Here is a 20168-nt window from a genome sequence, read left to right as displayed (position 1 = left end):
ACTTTGAGTCTCTAGAACAGAGCCAACAAACAGAGACAGTGGAGCAGCTTTGAGAATATAATGACGGGAACCTATAAGCATAACTTCAGTTTTCCCGCTATTCAGGCACAGAAAATTATTATTCATCCATGTTTTTATCTCAGAAATACAGTCAGAAAAAAACCCATCAAGGTTTTCACCAGGTTTTGAGTGAATGTAGATTTGGATATCATCAGCATAAAAGTGATGATGGAGGCCGAGCGATCGCAGCAGATGCCCAAGTGGAGATAGATAAATATTGAAAAGTAGAGGGCCTAAAACTGATCCCTGAGGAACACCAGTGAGCACAGAGCTAGTGTCAGACCTGTAGCCACCCATAGAAATAAACTGGGAACAGTCAGTAAAATAGGATTTAAACCAGTTTAAAACTGTCCCTGAAACACCAAAAACACGTTCAAGGCAGGTAAGTAAAAGACCATGATCCACAGTATTGAAAGCAGCTCTAAGCAGCTCTTCTCTATCAAGAAGAATAAGATCAAGAAGAATGAGAATGGAAGTAGCTCCAGAATCAGAGGCCATCAACAAGTCATTGGTAACTCTGACCAACGCCGTTTCAGTACTGTGAGATTTATGAAAACCTGATTGAAGAGGTTCAAAGAGGTTATTAATTGTAAGATGATTACACAATTGAGAGGCAACAAAATGCTAAAGTATTTTTGCCAAAAATGGAATATTTGAGATGGGACAAAAATTGTTAAAATCATCCACGGCAACATTTTCCTTCTTTGGTACAGGTGTAACAGCAGCAGTCTTTAGTACTGCTGGAACGACCCCAGTCTCCAGTGATTCATTTATAATACTGAGGCTAGCAGGGCACCAAACATCGAAGCATGATTTAAATAGGTTTGTGGGAATTGGATCCAGCAAGCAAGTGGTTGAGAGCCTCAGATTCAAGCAGTGAGAAATGAGTGAAAGAAACACCAGTGAACCCAGATGGACGAAGGAGTGAAGAGGCAGAGTCAGGTGTAACAGAAATTTCTTTGTGAACATTATCAATCTTAGAATTAAAAAACTGAAGAAAAAAATTACATAGCTGCTGAGAAACAGGCAGGGATAATGCTTCAAGCATTAACTTGAAGCAATCTGTTCACGATTTGGAACAAGTGTCTGGGTTTAATGCTCTGTAATCACCGAGAAGATCCTTCCACGCTTGATTTTTTACGTTCCATTTTCCGACAAGCAGCCTTTCTAGAGTGCAGATTGTCATTATACCAGGGAGCAGAGCGGGCGAATGTGACCTTACAGGACCTTATGGGAGCAAAAGAGTCAAGATTAGTAGCAAGAGCAGAATTTAACTGCAGGACGTTCTCCTCCAGCGATGAGGGATGAAGATCGTTTAAGGTGGAAACCACAGAACTGGAGAAAACTGTCTGATCAATAGACTTCCACTTCGGGAAGGTTACTGTTCAGATGGTAACTCACTTGGATGATACAGTTCCAGGTTAAAGAAGACAGCTGAATGGTCTGACAGTCCAAACGTCAACAGATGAAAACTGCGATACAAACGAGCCGTTTGCAATCACGAGATCCAGCGTATGGCCCTTGTTATGAGTCGGGTCAGTTACAAACTGTGTGAAGTTAAAACAATCAGGTAGCGACAGAAATTCCTTAACCGCCACAGAATCACTCCGGTCCACATGAATGTTAAAATCTCCCACAATTAGAATTATGTCAAACTTCATTCTCAACACTGACAGGAAGTCAGCAAACTCTGACATAAAAGCTGCATGCGTCTTAGCCTTAGGTGGTTTATAGACTGTAGCGATGATGGTAGATATAGGAGCAGAAATACTCAAGACCAGTTTCAAATGATTGAGAGTGGGGAACGGACACAGAGCTTATGTTGAACTTCAGATTGTAAACCACAATAATGCCTCCGTCTCTGCCAGATAACCTCAGGAGATCTAATACTCCAAAGCCCGCTGGAGTATCTGGTTAAACAGGAGTCCATCATTTTCTTTATGCCAGGTTTCGGTTAAAAACAACAAGTCCAGCTTTTTATCTGTAATAAAATCTGATAAAAGCAGTGCCTTGTTATTCACGGACTGCGAATTGAATAATGCGGCATAAACCAGGCTCTGAGGTGGAGACGACAATGGTTTAATCTCCACGCGGGGAACCGATATTAAATTACTGTGATCAACACCAGTATGAAGCCGTTTGTTGGTCTTACTTCGACAGATAGGGACAAAGATGCTAGGAGAGGATGACACAGCAAAACTGCGCCTCAAACCCTGATGGACATATGGTTTAGGACGTAGCAATACAGCATCTCGACAGAGTTTGTAAGAGTCTTTGGCTAGACACTAAGAGCTCTGTTTTAAAGTCAGAAGTTGGCATGTACTGTACCTTAAGGCCATGGTCATTAAGTGCACATTCACAGCCAGGCCAAGGCGTTGATACTCCGAAGCATACTGTGAGAACTAAGTTGTACAATCCAAAAACGCAGCCGGACCGAGGCATTGATTCCCCGTTGCACGCTGCAGGTTATTCCAGGTGGAACACAGAAGTAAAAACAACAGTCCAAAGTATAGAAAATGGCACCACCACATTGCAACTGTAGGGGCACTAAAAACAAAATAACTTAAATAACTCGCTGTTATTTACAACAATATGACTTAAATAAACAAACAAAAAACGGTGACAGGAGCGGCAGCAAAAAGCGCCAGCGTACCCTGTCAACTGGAACTGGAAAATCCTAACCTATTCCTTAATCCTAACCTATACAAATTCCAGTAAGATGGCTGAGTGGAAATCACTGTTGTCCCTACCTAGTTCTGATGATTACTGGGGACCCCTCGTAAAGTCTGACAGCGATACAAGACAACACTGTGTTAAGGGAAGTGAGGAAAAATGTTCTACAAAATTAATACCTACAAAAGAAAGTCAGTCAGTAAGCAGAAGAATACACTCACATGGTATATCATCCATCGGCTGCCAGTTCTGCAGCATCTCTGTGAACGAGCCGTGTGCTGCTGCTGGTGGTGGTGCTGCTGGTAAAGTGGTGGTGGGAACAGGGGTGAAATTGGTGTTTGGGGTGACTGTGGGGAAGTTAACAGTGTGGGCGGGTGGAAGAATTTGTTTGGGTGGTGTGGCACACATCCTCTGAAACGAACAAACAATGACCTGACCTCCAGGGGGGCCAATCCAGACACTCTTCTTTAAAAAAAGAAATTGATCAAAACTAAAATGTACACTTCTAAAATATTGACTATATTGCCAAATTCTTCACTGTTTCATAAAAAATACGACTTTAAATACGGCCTCAAAGCATCAAGGAGTAGTAATAGTGATGTGCAGGACAAATATCCGTCTGTTTTATGGCTAGGTGGTCTTTGCCCAGACACTTCTGCATCTGACTGGAGGTCTGACCAGGTCCTGCCCTCTTTGGCCTTCCTTCATTCCTCCTGCCCTCTTCATAGCTGTCTGTAAAATACAGTTGCATTTAAAAATTATTAAGGCCCTTCGGGATCGCTCAATGAGAAACATTTAGTACGTTGCTAGACTCAGGTTAAGAATTGCACAAACGCTATAAGAAATACAGTGTTGAGCCAAACAACGGGTCTGTTATACTGCCAAGTGGACAATATAATATAATAATGGGACCACAGCATGCTGCATACTGTGTGGATTTTTTGACAGAACATATTAAATTAGCATTAGCTCCATACTCCAGAAAGTTCTAACCAAACATTCAGGAAAAACAGAAGACGATCGGAACAAAAAGTAAAAAAAAAAGTAGTAAAAGAGGAAAGGGAAGGAATAAACAAGGAGTTTGTGTCTTAGTTGTAGAGTTATAAAAACTGTTTTTCAAAGTGTAGATTGTGAGAATCAGCGTTTGTCACGACAATGCCAAACGCTCTACGTCTCCCGACTGCTGTTATCTCGAAGAAAAACTGAGAGATCAAGGTTCTTCAGCCAAGCATTCCCCCCTACCTTTTTATGCTACGCTAACAGCACCCGTGAAGACGGCTACCACCTGACCGGTTCTGAGCGCCACGCTCCGAAACACCCAGAGAAAGGAGCCTAGCGCTAGTTAATGACACTTCATTAGCACAGGCCTGGATGCTAATGGAGGCTTGAGGAACTGTGGCTGTATCACGATTTCTGCCCGATGATTAGCGCGTTAGCTATCCTGAGGTAGCTATTCAAATCAATAAAAACATAAAATAAAAACAAAAAACCATCAGGATCTACTGCATGAATGAATACACAATTTGGGCACTTTGTCATGTCCTCCTGCCTCTTATACGCAACATCCGCGTTAGCTAAATTAGCTAGCCGGCTAGCTAGCTGCTAGTACACCATCTGATGTTATGTTCTCGTTGCCATCACACATACCATTATAAAGATATAAAAAACATTTTCTTCCTGACATTTTAAACATCAAACAATACTGTAGACTGATATTACTCAACTAAATTACTTACCTTCTTCAGCTGAAATGACTCCTCTTGAGGACGAAGAATTACTGCAGCCTCGAGGATCCTAACTGATTTAACCGCCAAAACTTTTTTCTTTTTTTCAGGTGGCTGAGCTACTCAATTCTAGCTGTGGCCCGACTGGGCCGTAATGAACTCGGACCGAAAGTTGATACACACAGCTACACCGAGTATGGAGCTGCTGCAAGTACACCTGCTTTCAGCCAAGATTCGCCCACATAGCAAAAACCGTCTGTCAGCCAGAAGTGGTGTGAACAGTCGGCAGGGCTCTAGGCAATTACCTTTTCACCGATGCCGACATTGAGCCGACAGTCGAGCATTTCTACCGGAATCGGCCCAAATGTGCTTGTTATCTGGGTAACCCCTCGACATAAAAATATTTACCGCTTTGACGCCACGCGTTTTACACCTGGGTGTGAACACTCCCATTGACAGACATTTTGGCGTTAAACGGAATGTATTTCGTGCTGCAAAAAACGTCCCGGTGTGAACGGGCCTTAAAGATAAATACATCCTTCTGCACAGCCGGAACACCTGCTGCAGGGCTACACCTGCAATTGCTGTTTCAGGACATGCTGTGATTTTACACCCCCCTAGCATCAAAAATATAAAAGCACCTACTTAGAGCACGAGAAAATGACCAGCTGCAGTTTCAGCATATTCGGAGATGCTATTTTCACACCCCCTAGCAAGATGGATAGCAAAAGCACTGCTCAACAAAGTGCCATTTAAAAGGGATTAAATGAAGTCTAGAACTGCTAGAGTGCAGTTGTGAATAGGTGATGTTGGGGATGAAAAAGACAGCTCTTTTGCAAGTGACTCATCACTATTTAGCTGAGCACAGAGGGAGGTTTTGTGAATTGGTAGCATCGCTGTGAATGAGTTATCTCTAATAACAATTTTAAATTTAAATTACTCTTGCGCTGTGATTACACATGGCGAGGTGTAATCAGTTCAGAACCTCATGTGCAACTCATGGATGGAATTGTGGTTATCGCCATCTAGGGGTCATGAACTTGAAAGTCCCCAAACTAGAATGATAGCTCTGTGTGTGTTGTGTGTGTGCATGGGGTGAACACTAAAGCCCTGTCTGAAATTGCTCCTTCACTTACTTTCACTATTTACTATATGGCCTGTTAATGTAGAGCGCTAAATAAAATCACAGCATGATCTGTACAATTTAAGGGTGCCTTTTGGGGGGTTGCCAGACAGTAAGAGTGGTGATTGCATGGATTGGTTATTTAAGCAGTTGTGAAACCAGTTATAAATCTAGCCATAAATGACCTTTTTTGACATTTCCACTGAAAGAAATGGGAATATGCATGATCCTGATGAGAAAGATGACAAAGTTCATCTCATCTCGCTGAGCTTCTAGGCAAACCACCCAAACCTGAATAGTTAAAACAGCCCAGCAAAGACTCAACATGAAAATAAACATTTGAAACAAAGTCAGAATGAAGGAGCAGTTGGCGATTTAAATTCATTCATCAATGACACGGTCCAGCATCTCTTGATGAAACAAGTTTTCCAACCAATAACACCCCCTTTAAAAAATGGTTTAATAATCCACTGTCCATTGATTGAGTGCGATGAGCCTCGCTGAGTTGCCATGAGAAAATATAAATAATGAATAAATAAATAAAGTAGAATTTCAAGAATGGAAAGGAAAAAGGAAAGGAGTAGTGCTAAAATGCAAAATGTTAAACACTTTGTTCCTGAGGAAAGCTGAGCATTTTAAGTGAAATAGCTAGTAGCATGTTCATTGTAATGGCTTCTGATGCTTGAGACTTGGACAGCTCCATTAAATAGAAGCCAGATAGGTCAGCTGGCATTTACAATCCGCATCATAGAGCATACAACCACAGGTTAGCCATAGTGATGAATGTGCCCATGGATTAGGCTTACAACATGTCTTGGAACAAGGAAACATACTTTGGCTCATTGATAAGCAAAATGAGATTTCTCTCTACTGATGCAACAATGTAACCTTGCTTTACTTCCACTAAGAGAAATTCCAAGCTTTGATGGAGATCCATTAAGTTACCATGATTGTATTCACTCATTTGAGGAAGTGGTGGAAAAGAAAGCAAGCAGTTATGGAGATTGTTTGCATTTCCTGGAGCAGTACACCAGAGGGTGACCTAAGGAGCTTATCAGGAGTTGTCAACGTATGATTCCTTCACAAGGTTATGTAAAGGCAAAGGCTTTGCTCAAAGAACACTTTGTCAATGAAGTAAAATTAGTTTCAGCTTATATGGATGAGGTGCGCTCATGGAAAGTCATACAATCTGAAGACGCTAAGGCTCTGCAAAATTATGGTCTCTTTCTCCGAAGTCGCTGCAACGTTATGCAGGACATTCACTACATGAATGAACTGAATCTTGCCACCAACATGCAAGCCATTCTGGCAAAGCTTCCTTAAAAGCTCTGAGATAAATGGCAAAAGGTGACATATGGTCTACAGGAAAGACGCAATGACTCAGCTAAATGTCCAGATATTCTGGATTTCCTAGAAACACAAGTAAAGATTGTCGTGGATCCGATATTTGGAAACATTCAGGATGGTAAACCCAGAAGTAGTTTTGCTACCACCAGCACGGCAACTGGGGCAGGGGAACACAACAGGACCTCAGGCAACAAAACCTGTCCTTTTTGTGAAGGAGAACATACCTTGGATTCCTGTAATAAGCTTGTCAGAAAACCTCACAGAGAGAAAATGAACTTTTTATAGAAGAAGGGTATCTATTTTGGTTGTTTGGGTACAGGACACATCAGTGATTGTAAAAGTCGAACTATCTGTAGGACATGCAGTCTCAAACACCCAAGTCTTCTACACATTCTTACTCATGAGAAGGGAGACATTGTGGACAAAGGTGACTTGGACTCAAAGCCAACAGGAGGCAGTGCTTTGATCTCTCTTCAATCCAGTGGTCTTACTGGGGCTGGTAAAGATAATTGTGCATTGTCTATAGTTCTAATATGTGTGAAATCAAATAAAGGAAATCAAGTTGTGATTAGTGGAAAATTTGATATTATTCTGTACCTTTTAAGAAAACTTTATGTTCTTCTTTAACTCGTGTAACCCAACGTTTGAACTGTCTGTAACATTTTGTCCTTTTAGCAGTTTCAGCAGAAGAAATCAGCTCTTGTCACTTCATACTCTATATTGAAGGGACGGGGGACCAAAAGCTTTTGTCATTAAAAGGATTCAATCCTGTTATTGGTTATTTGACTCGTTTCTATACTAAATTTTCCTAGACTAGATCAATAAAGTAAAAAATATCCAACATTACTTGGGGCTTCGTCCCTTCGTTTTCTCCTCTCGCAGGATTTGGGGCTGAAACCGTGCAAGGGGGAGTCCAGGACTCCTGAATTATAAATTTCCTTTCTCAGTTTGCTGTATAGGAGGCCAGTCCTGCAGTGAGGGAGAAGCGACGGTGACCTAATCCTGAATCCAGATTTGGGACAGCCACCTGAGGGTCAGTATTGTTTCCTTTGGGAGTCTGGAACTGCCTAGGAGTCAGGGGCTCCTTGTGAAACTGCAGTAAATGTCAGGGACCTGTAAAGTAAATGTTTACGAACCATTCTTCTTTGCTACTTTTTAAGACAGTCAGAGACTTCAGTTTGGGTCTTAAGAGAGAAATTGTAAGAAGATGGGTAACAGCATGAGTTCGCGCCAGGAACTTTGGGGATTTGCAAAGCAAATGCAGATCAAATATGGGGACCATTCGGTCCATTATCTAGAGAAGTGGAATAAGTATGGTCATTTACCCATTAGGGGAAGTTTGAAAATAGAAAAGTTAGAAAAGTTAGGAAAGTTAGGAAAAAAGAAAAAAGTTTCAGACTAAGAAGGCTAAAGAGAAAGTGGGGGTGGTCAATTTTTATGTTATGGAAGACTGAAGGAGAGATGATAAATAAGAAACGAGAGGAAAGTAAGTTGAAGAGGGAACACATAGAAAGAAAAAATGCTGGTTATTATCACGGTCCGCTTTATTAGGAACACCTGTACACGTGCACATTCATGCACATATCTAATCAGCCAATCATGTGGCAGCAGCGCAGTGCAAAAAATCAGGCAAACAGCTTAGGTAACTGCATGATAGTGCCGGTGTACAGGTGTTCCTAATAAAGTAGACGGTGAGTGTAAGTGTGTGTATATGAGTGTGTCACCTGTATTATGTGTGTGATCCATTAACAGTGTCATCTTGATCAGACGTTCTCACGCTTGGTGTGTAAACTGCAGCGCAATGGAATAGTGTGTGTCCTTACAGACTCCAGATGTGTGTGTGTTCATCCACCTGGACAAAGCCCTGTGTCTTCAGCATCACACACACTTCATTCAGACTGTGGAGTCACAAAGTGTACATACATACATACATACACAATTGTTATAGGTATGATATCCAGACAGTATAGAAGTGTGTGTGTGTGTGTGTGTGTGTGTGTGTGAGTGTGTGTGCATGCGTGCGTGTGTGGTTTGCTCTTGAGTGTGTTCACCAAGGCACAGGTGGGTAGTTTGTGTTTTCTCTGTTCTTTTCCTTCACACTTTACGACATAATGTTGCAAAATACACACAAAATTGTGCTTAATTCTGAAGCAAGTCAGTGAGGCCGCAGGCTTAGTCCTAAACCTAGTGCACACACACACACACACACACACGGTATTTGGTGAAAAAGCTACAAATAAATAATAAACTTAGGTAAGACACTTTTGAATACTTGTTTGCATAAACCTGAAAAGGCTGTTCTCCACCAGAATCATGTCTATAGGCTCCTCCCTTTCTCCTGTCATTGGCTCTCTGGGTGGGAACTTCCTGTCATGCAGGCCATATAGCATGACCATCACCAGGGCCGTGAGGTCATCACGTTAAACATATAAAAATCCAGTGTTCATTTTATACTCAATGATGATTATTAGCATTGTCCAAGAAAAATGCAAATTTACCAGTTGTTGAGCGGACTGGACGCAGCTGTCAATCAGCATGTCCTCCAACAGCACTGGGACTGGGATCAGATAAAAAGTGTCATTTAGTATTCAATAAAATTAGAATACAGTAAAATACTGGCAGCTGAGTTGCCAGCCACTTACAGTATTTTTACAGTAAATCAAAATTTACAGTGTAGTAAACCTTTTGTGTGAATGTTGTGTGAGAAATGATCCAAGAATATTTTTATGTTTGTAATGTTACAGTCTAATGCTATAAGGGGAATAAAACACTCTAGGATGTGACATCACACCACCTCATCTTTAATTCTTTTCCTATAAAAGTGAGCTTTGTTCCTTACATAATCACATTCTCTGATACCTGATAGTCGGGTTTGAGCTCAGCTTCAACTTGGATTCTTTCTAAGTAAGTCATTTTGCATAAAAGTAACCACCAAATCCACTAATGAGGGCTGACAAAAAAAAAAAAGCATAAAAATGTAAAAGAAACAGGAATTAATCAGCAGCAGCTTCGTAACATGGACGCGACAGTGTTACACACTGACAAAAGGCTCTCAGTACATGTGGTTTCATATTATATGATATTATATTGTATTATATTATATTATACTGAGAAAGACAGAAACTGACTGCTTCTAGATCATGGTTGAAGTACTTCCTGTTTGTGACGGATGGTGATGATGAAACTCGTCACTCAACAAAGTTTACAATCAAGTGACAGTGGTGTGAAAATATTCAAAAGTATTTTAAAAGCTAGTTTTAAACTAATGCCTCTCAATGTATGGTTTAGAATCAATTTCACATCTTGATTTAGTATCAAAATAAAGTTGCGTTCAGTGTGAACAACCTTTTTCTTTTCAAATGAACAAGATAAGAGTACACAAGCACATCACATAAACACATTGGTTTACATTGATAAAAAATTAGTATATAAAAAAACACAAACAAAAACATATATATATATATAACTTTAATTTACCGTGTCTGTGTGTGTGTGATTAATTAAAGTACAAAATACCCCTTTATTATTAATATTAATGATTAATGATTATACATGAATGTTTTTATTCATTTACTTAAAATGGTAAACCAAAATCCAGAATCTCTCTACATAGTTTATAGGGATACAGTACTTAAATATGATTTACTATTTATATATTATTGATATATATATATATATATATATATATATATATATATATATATATATATATGTAGAGAGAGAGAGAGAGAGAGAGAGACTATATTATGTGAATAAATTATATATTAAAATTTTAAACAACTGCTACAATACTCGAGAAAGCCATCATTTTTACTTTCATAATATAAAATAATATCTATAAGACTGAATGAGTAATTGATTCCGGGAGGAACAGCGCGTGCCACTATTGGATGTGACGTCACAGGTCAGGGCGACGGCTTTTGCTTGTTCGTAAATGTTTGTTTTCAAAGTTTTAGAATGTTTATTTTCGAACGTTTAGGAGGGTATATAAAGCGAGACGGAGCGGTAGCACTTCAGTTCTAAATCTCTCAAAGTCTCTCTGGATTACACGTGCGATTTTCACTCTCAGACCGTTTTCTACACGGCGATCTGCAATCAACTCCTGAACCGAGTCACCGCTACTATCATCCCGGCACCGAGTCACCGCTACGATCATCCCGGCACCGACTCACCTCATCCCGGCACCGAGTCACCGCTACTATCATCCCGGCACCGAGTCACCTCATCCCGGCACCGAGTCACCGCTACTATCATCCCGGCACCGAGTCACCTCATCCCGGCACCGAGTCACCGCTACTATCATCCCGGCACCGAGTCACCGCTACTATCATCCCGGCACCGAGTCTCCGCTACGATCATCCCGGCAGCACTTGCGGCGTCGCAGCGATGATCTTTAGGAGAGAAGAGTTGCCGCAGCTCCTGGAGGATGAGCCTGAGACCGGAGGGGGCGGACTGTCTGACAGCATCGGTAAGTTACCCCTTTTCCTTTCAGCATCACACACACTTCATTTCAGTTAAGCACAAGTGTTTTAAACACAGCCCTGGTAGGACACTGACGGTAGGATGAAGTGTCAGGACACCTGGTTTGCTAGTGGTTGATTTAACGTTAGCAAACTTTTTTTTTTTTAAAAGGTTACATAGTTTACTAAAAGTTCGCCAAGTTTTGATTCCTTTTTACCAAATGTGGAGATGTATCTCACTCTCTTCATCTCCCTTAACACAGGAACATGGACGGAGGAAACTCCGTCTGACCTGCTGCTTGCCAGTGAGCTCCATTACAACACCGTAGAGGTTAGTGACAATGAGGAGTCCTACAGTCCTGATCAGGTAGGTATCAATTGTTTTGCTGTGGAGGGTGTCCACCAGGGGAGGAGACGGAGGGAGCAGATGAGTGAGGACAACACTGGAGACCCCTCCTAGAAGAAGACAGCGTTTGGAGCAAGACGATATCTATGAGGTGATTGACCTCACCAATTCGGAGAGGAGCTCATCCCCTTCAGGGCACTTATCCCCTACCTTGCCATTCTTACCAGCTGTAGATGCTCCATCCAGCAGTGAGCATTTCTGGTGGATGGGCGTTGAAGAGGACAACGATGAAGAGGACCCTCCTAGAAGTAGACAACATGAGGAGCAAGAAGACACTGAAAATGATTTGGAAATTGATTTGATTTTTCAATTCTTGTCGTTAGTAGAATTACATTAGTTTTCTAGTTACACTTAACTAGTCGTATGGTACTAGCTAAGCTACCATGAGGTAAGCTCCAGCTCCAGTCTTAAGTCATCTCCAGTCATCTCTGGTCTCACTCCGGTTTCCTTCCCCAGTCCAAAGACATGCATGGTAGGCTGATTGGCATGTCCAAAGTGTCCGTAGTGTATGAATGGGTGTGTGAATGTGTATGTGATTGTGCCCTGCGATGTATTGGCACCCTGTCCAGGGTGTACCCCGCCTTGTGCCCCATGCTCCCTGGGATAGGCTCCAGGTTTAGAAGATGGATGGGTGGATGGATATATTAAATGTGTAGGCTAGACATGTTAGTTCTAAAATAGGGTATGTCTATTTTTATTATGTTTATTAAATACAATAAACTTTTTATTAAAAAATTGCATTTGTTAAATCTGAAATAATCAATAAACAATTATTTTTTCATAAAAATGTCTCAAGTGTCTCTTACATTATAAACACTTCTCATTGGTCACGCAGTGACGTCGCGATCATCTCTTTGTCACTCGTCTTCACGTGATACGATTACGCAGGTCAGAGTTCATCAAATTTGAACTTTGAGCATAATACGAAAATTCTACGCATGAGCTTGCGTTTCCGGTCTGCTGTTTCCGGATGCGTTTGAATGGAAGTCAATGGAGCGCTAAAGCCTAGTGTGACCGCGGCTTTGAATGCGGGCTACGCGCTGAATGAAAGTGCACTTTCACTCCCTGACAGGAGATGGCACTTATTGAAAAGCAGAAATACCCCGGTACACAAGGTGGCGCTGCAACTTTCCATTAGTGAAGAGAGCCAGCATTTACGTGTTTGCTGAAAACCTTTCACACACTTTTTGCGGAGTGTTTAAAGCATGCATGCAGTTTTGTGAAATGTAAGGTCTTTGGTGATTTATTCACTGCAATAAATGCTTAATTAAAGCCAAATCCTTAAAATTTGGCTTTAATTAAGCTTCCCAAAGTAAAGAGTAAGATTGAATCAGTTTGATTAGTAAGAAGAAAATCATCTATTAAAGTAGAAATGTACTTGCAAAATGCTGAATCGGATAAAAGTAGAGAATAAAGCCTCCATGGTGGACGAAAGGTGCGATGCGAAAGTAGAAGAATGCCAGGATTTAAAGGGGCATGGTCTGAAATAACAATTGGTAGATATTCAGAGTTTAAAACCCGAGATATTAGAAAGTTATTAATAAAATAGTAATCAATGCGAGAAAAAGATTTATATACGTGAGAAATCGCAGGATCAATGTAACCATTCTGAACCATAAACTCAGAATATCTTTGCCATTGCAGAGAGCCTTTGTAACAGTGCTAGATTTGTCCAAACCTGGGTCAATAACACAGTTTAAATCTCCCCCAAATATCAAGAGATGTGTGTTCAAAGCAGGAATTTTTGACAACAAATTCTGAGCAAAAGGAGCGTTATCAAAATTCGGGGCATATACATTCACCAAAACTACTGGCGTTTGTGAAATTTTCCCTTCCACAATCACATATCTACCATTTACATCAGAAACAACTTTATCAGAAGAAAAGGGCACAGTCTTACTTATCAGGATAGAAACTCCCCTGGACCTGGAATCAAAATTGGACTGGAACATATGTGATGTCCATCGAGCCTGGAGTCTGCGTTGATCCCTGAGACGTAGATGAGTTTCCTGAAGAAATGTGACGCCAGGTTTTTGTAGTTTTAAATGTGTCAAAACCTTGGATCTTTTAAAGGGGGGACCATTCAGACCTTTCAGATTCCAATTTAGGAATCTGATCGAGCTTCGGGTACTGTCCATCAATTTAGGTTGATACAGAATGAAGTATAGGGAGGTTGATATCAATAGGAAAGAAAGAAAAGAAAAAACAACAACGACAACACAGCGTCCCTCTCCACATCCCACCCCACCCTCCGCCACCGTACTCTGAACATCAATTAACTTCTTCTCTCCATTCCAACAATGGAGGCAGAACCCCACAACACTGGAACATGCAATACTTGTAAACCATACCTATTCTTGTTGTGTGAAGTCACTCCCTAGCATAATAGGTACCACAATTACTATGTATCTCAGGCAACCTATAGATTTACATGGAAAATTATATAGTTGCCCACACCCGAGTAGTTTTACAGTCACATGACAGGTATTAATAAATCGGTTAACTGTCATGTAGGCAGCTTAAGATGGAGGAAACCGTTCATTAAACCCTCGTTGCGCTTTTTGGGGACAGTCGAATTGCAGCCTCTCATCATTGAGGTCTATCCGAAGGCGAGCAGGGTATCTGAGAGAAGACCGCACATTTCTCTCACGCAAACTGTTTCTCACCGCAGCGAAGGCCGCCCTCCTCTTAGCGACGCTAGAGTTGAAGTCAGGAAAGATGAAGACCTTACGGCCGTGATGGAAAAGTTGATTCCAATTCCCGCGTCAAACAACTTTTTCTCTGTCGTGAAAGTAGTGAAACCGCACAATCATCACTCTGGGCCTTTGATTCTCTCGCTGCTCCTCCGAGGGGGCAGGACCAATACGGTGCGCTCTATCCAGCAGTGGAGCGGTTGGGAAGATTTCTGATCCAAGGACATCCTGGAAAAATTGTGACATAAACGTTACCGGATCACTCCCTTCTTCTCGTTGCGGAATACCGATGACCCGGAGATTGCAGTGCCGTGAACAGGACTCCAGGTCCTCTACTTTAACGGCGAGTTGTTTGTTAGCCGAATTTAGCTTCAGCACCGTTTGTTCCAGTGCTACAATGCGGTGACTGTAATCGTTCAGGTGCTGGTCAAGCTCGTTAATATGTCGTCCTTGTGATTCAATGCTCGATTTAAAACTCTCAAAAGACGCAACAACTAGGGCCACCTGTACTGCGATGATAGATGTTAGCTCCGCGATCAAAGCGGTGCGGAGGTTTTCCAGGTCCACCGGTAGCTTGTCGCCATGACTCACTGTCATGCTTGGTGAAGATTTAGGTTTCCGTAGTCTTTCAGAAGTCATAAGTCCTTTCTGGTTATAATTGTAACGTAAAAGTAATTGAAAAAGAAGGCACCAAATGTCTTAGAAAAGATTCGGGTTGCCTGAAAAGCACTCTAGCTCCAAAAGTATTGGGACATGCTCTAGATCCAAAAATATTGGGACTCTCTAGCTCCAAAAGTATTGAAACAATGTTTAGTTCAAAAGTATTCGGACACTGTCTGGCTCCAAAAAGTATTGGAACACCATCTAGTTTGAAAAGCATTGGGGCACTCTCTAGCTCCAAAAGTATTGGGACTCTCTAGCTCTAAAAGTATTGGGACTCGCTCTGGCTCCAAAAGTATTGGAACACCATCTAGTTTGAAAAGCATTGGGGCACTCTCTAGCTCCAAAAGTATTGGGACTTTAAAATGTCATTATATCATGTATGATGTCATAAAAATGTGAAAAAATGTCATAGTATCATATGATGTCATAAATATTTGAAAATGTCAAATTATCATATGATGTCATAAATATGGGAAAGTCACTGTCTAGCGCCAAAAGTATTGGAACTCTGTCTAGCTCCAAAAAGCATTGGGACTCTGACTAGACAGTAGAATCTAGACTGTGTTCCAGTACTTTAGAGCTAGAGAGTGTTCCAATACTTTTGAACGTAGCCGGCTATGTTCAAAAGTATTGGAGCACTGTCTAGCTCCAAAAGTATTGGAACACAGTCTTGTTTCAAAAGTATTGGAACACCACCTGGCTCCAAAAGTATTCGGACGACGTCTAGTTTCAAAAGTATTGGAGCACTGTTTAGCTCCAAAAGTATTGGGCCACTCTCTAGCTCCAAAAGCATTGGAATGCAGTCAACTTTAAAAAGTATTGGGACACTGTCTAGCTCCCAAAATTTTGGAACGCGGTCTAGCTTCAAAAGTTTTGGGGCATGCTATAGCTCCAAAAGTATCGGAACACAATCTAGCTTCAAAAGTATTGGAACACTGTCTTGCTCCAAAAAGTATTGGGACACTGTCTAGTTTCAAAAGTATTGGAACTCATATGACTCGTAGTATCATATGATGTCATAAATATTTGAAAAATGTCATAGTATCATATGATGTCATAAATATGTTTTAAATGTCATTATATCCTATACGATGTCATAAAAATGTGAAAAATGTCATGGTATCATTTAATGTCATAAAAATGTAAAAGTATCATATGTCATAAATATGTGAAATATATCATAGTATCATTTGATGTCATAAATATGTGGAAAATGTCATATTGGGGCACTGTCTAGCTCCAAAAGCATTGGAGCACTGTCTAACTCCAAAAGTATTGGAACATTGTCTAGTTTAAAAAGTATTGGGACACTCTCTAGCTTCAAAGGTATTGGAACTCTGTCTAGCTCCAAAAAGTATTGGGACACTAGACTAGACACTAGACTGTGTTCCAGTACTTTGGAGCTAGACAGTGCTCCAATACTTTTGAAAGTAGACTGCTACATTCAAAAGTATTGGAGCACTGTCTAGCTCCAAAAGTATTGGGATGCTCTCTAGCTCCAAAAGTATTGGAACACAGTCGGTATTCAAAAGTATTGGGACATGGTCTAGCTCCAAATTTTTTGGAACGCAGTCTAGCTTCAAAAGTATTGGAACACTGTCTAGCTCCAAAAGCATTGGAACGCAGTCTAATTTCAAAAGTATTGGGACACTCTCTAGCTCCAAAAGTGTTGGGGCTCTCTCTAGCGCTAAAAGTATTGGGACTCTCTTCTGCTCCAAAAGTATTGGAACACAGTCTTGTTTCAAAAGTATTGGAACACCATCTGGCTCCAAAAGTATTCGGACGACATCTAGTTTCAAAAATATTGGAAAACTCTCTAGCTCCAAAAGTATTGGGACCCTCTCTAGCTCTAAAAGTATTGGGACTCTCTCCCACTCCAAAAGTATTGGGACGCTCTCTGGATCCAAAAGTATTGGAACACTCTCTAGCTCCAAAAGTATTGGGACTCTCTCTAGCTCTAAAATTATTGGGACTCTCTCTGGCTCCAAAAGTATTGGAACACAGTCTTGTTTAAAAAGTATTGGGATGCAGTCTAGTTTCAAACGTGTTGGAACACTGTCTGGCTCCAAAAGTATTCGGACGACGTCTAGTTTCAAAAGTATTGGAACACTCTCTAGTTCAAAAGTATTGGAACACAGCCTGGTTTCAAAAGTATTGGGACACTCTAGCTCCAAAAGTACTGGGACACTCTCTGGATCCAAAAGTATTGGAACACAGTCTGGTTTCAAAAGTATTGGGGCACTCTAACTCCAAAAGCATTTGGGACTCTCTCTAGCTCTAAAAGTATTGGGGCTCTATCTGGCTCCAACAGTATTGGAACACAGTCTTGTTTCAAAAGTATTTGGATGCAGTCTAGGTTCACACGTGTTGGGACACTCTCTAGCTTCAAAAGTATTGGAACACTGTCCAGCTCCAAAATGTATTGGGACACAGTTTACTTTCAGAAGTATTGGAACAGTGCCTGGCTCCAAAAGTATTGGAATGCAGGTTGGTTCAAAAAGTATTGGTACACTTTCTTGCTTCGAAAGTATTGGAACACTGTCTGGCTCCAAAAGTATCGGGACACAGTCTGGTTTCGAAAGTATTGGGACACGTTCTAGCTTAAAAAGTATTGGAACACTCTCTAGCTCCAAAATGTATTGGGACGAAGTCTAGTTTCAAAAGTACTGGCACACTCTCTAGCTCCAAAAGTATTGGAAGACTGTCCAACTCCAAAAAGTATTGGAACACCGTCTGGCTCAAAAAGTATTGGAACACAGTCTCGTTGGAAAAGTATTGGGACACTCTCTTGCTCCAAAATTATTGGAACACCCTCCGGCTTCAAAAGTATTAGAACACTGTCTAGCTCAAAACAGTATTGGGATGCAGTCTAGTTTCAAAAGTATTGGAACTCATATGACTCATAGTATCATATGATGTCATAAATATTTGAAAAATGTCATAGTATCATCCATCCATCCATCCATCCATCCATCTTCTACCGCTTACTCCTTTTCAGGGTCACGGGGAACCTGGAGCCTATCCCAGGAAGCATCGGGCACAAGGCGGGGTACACCCTGGACAGGGTGCCAGGTCATAGTATCATATGATGTCATAAATATGTTTAAAATGTCATTGTATCCTATACGATGTCATAAAAATGTGAAAAACCTCATGGTATCATTTGATGTCATAAATATGTGAAAACTGTCATAGTATCATATGATGTCATAAATAGTTGAAAATGTCAAATTATCATATGATGTCATACATATGTGAAAAATGTCATATTGGAGCATGTCACGCGATTAATTATATTCGTTTGTTAGGAAATACACTTTCCCTTGCTTCTGGCTTGAAACTCACTGTATAGTGATTTAAGCCAATGGTGCGCACCTGTGTGTCTGCACACACAGTAGGAATGAAAACACGCTTTGTCAAAGTACATTTGGTGAAAATTGACTTTCTAAACTTCAAAAATCACCTTTTTCCCCTTTATCATACTGCATTTTCATATAATTGATTTTAATGTAAATAATCCTATTTCGTATCATTTTACATCAGAAACCTGCATAGGATCATATTATATGAAAAATGTCATATTGGAGCAGGTCCAGCAAATGATCATATGCGTTTGTTAGAAAAACTACTTTCCCTTGCTCCCAGCGGCTTGAAACTCGCTGTATATTGATTTAAGCCAAAGGAGCGCACCCGTGAGTCTGCACACAGAGGAAGAATGAAAACACGCTTTGTCAGAGCGCATTTGATGAAAATGACTTTCTAAACTTCAATTCTCTCTTTTATCACTTTATCACTTAACCGATAGTTCCAAACACTGAATAGTTCCAACACTGAATCCCATGAATTTCAATGTTTCCCAAGCACAATCACTGGTAAGACTATGAAATTATTTAATTTTTTTGACATTTTAATGCATTAGCTGACCTCTCATGAGTCAGTCGTGGTATTTTATGTAGCCAGCTTTAGTTAATGTTTATCGTAGATAACAGATAGTTAGATTCTAATTGCAGTTAACTAGCCTAAGCAAAACTTCACTAGTTACCATAACCAGATGTCAGTTGGCCAACATATACCTCAAATTAATTGCATTGGCACTTATTAAAATACAAAGTATATATTCAGTGATTACATTTGTTGTTAAAGTAAGACTGTATTTCTAATATAGTTATATATATATATATATATATATATATATATATATATATATATATATATATATATATATATATATAAGACTATATTATATTATAGTTTCAGCTCGGTGTACCTAATAAACTGGCAGTTGGAATTGCAGCCCAACTTTGATTAGACTGATGAAACATTTATATGTGCACAAAAAGATTTTGCTGAGTGCAACCTCAAGAGAACATTACAGTGTGCTTATTGGACCAACACCACTTATTTGGATGTTGGTATGTTGGTAAATATTTGGATAATATTTAATCTTACATCACCTTTTTCTCCTCTTTTAGGAGGTGATAGAGAAGTCTAAAGCCACATGCACCTCTACACACATCAGACTGGTCTGCCCTGTTTATGAAGAACATTAAAATTACCGGGGCTCATTAATACTTTCCTTTTTTTTCTTTTTTTTTTGCATCTAAATGCTGCACAGCCAACCATTGTAAGACCTTGATCTATAATAGTTTTTTTTTATTATTATTTTTTAATAACATTAGCATTATATTTATTGGTTTTTGGCATTGAAAGAACATAGTCATACATACAATAATATTTATAAATATTTATAAACACTCCCCTACCCCACCCTCAAGATTGAACATTCAGGGGGAAAAAACCTAATAAATAATAATATATAATAATAAAAAGAAGAGATACAGTATTTTTTTTAATAGGCACTCATTTTATTGATCAATTTTACTAATTAATTTCAGCCTAATCACTTTCCAGGAATTGCATAAAAGTGGCCTGCTTTCTGCCATATTTCTCTCCCTGTAGGAGGTCAAATGAGTTTCTATGAAGATTGCCCATTCAAGGAAAAACTTATCTACCCTATCC

This window comes from Ictalurus furcatus, chromosome 21 (genome assembly GCF_023375685.1).
Source record: "Ictalurus furcatus strain D&B chromosome 21, Billie_1.0, whole genome shotgun sequence".
NCBI classification, from domain to species: domain Eukaryota; kingdom Metazoa; phylum Chordata; class Actinopteri; order Siluriformes; family Ictaluridae; genus Ictalurus; species Ictalurus furcatus.
Note: the sequence above shows the minus strand (reverse complement) of the source record.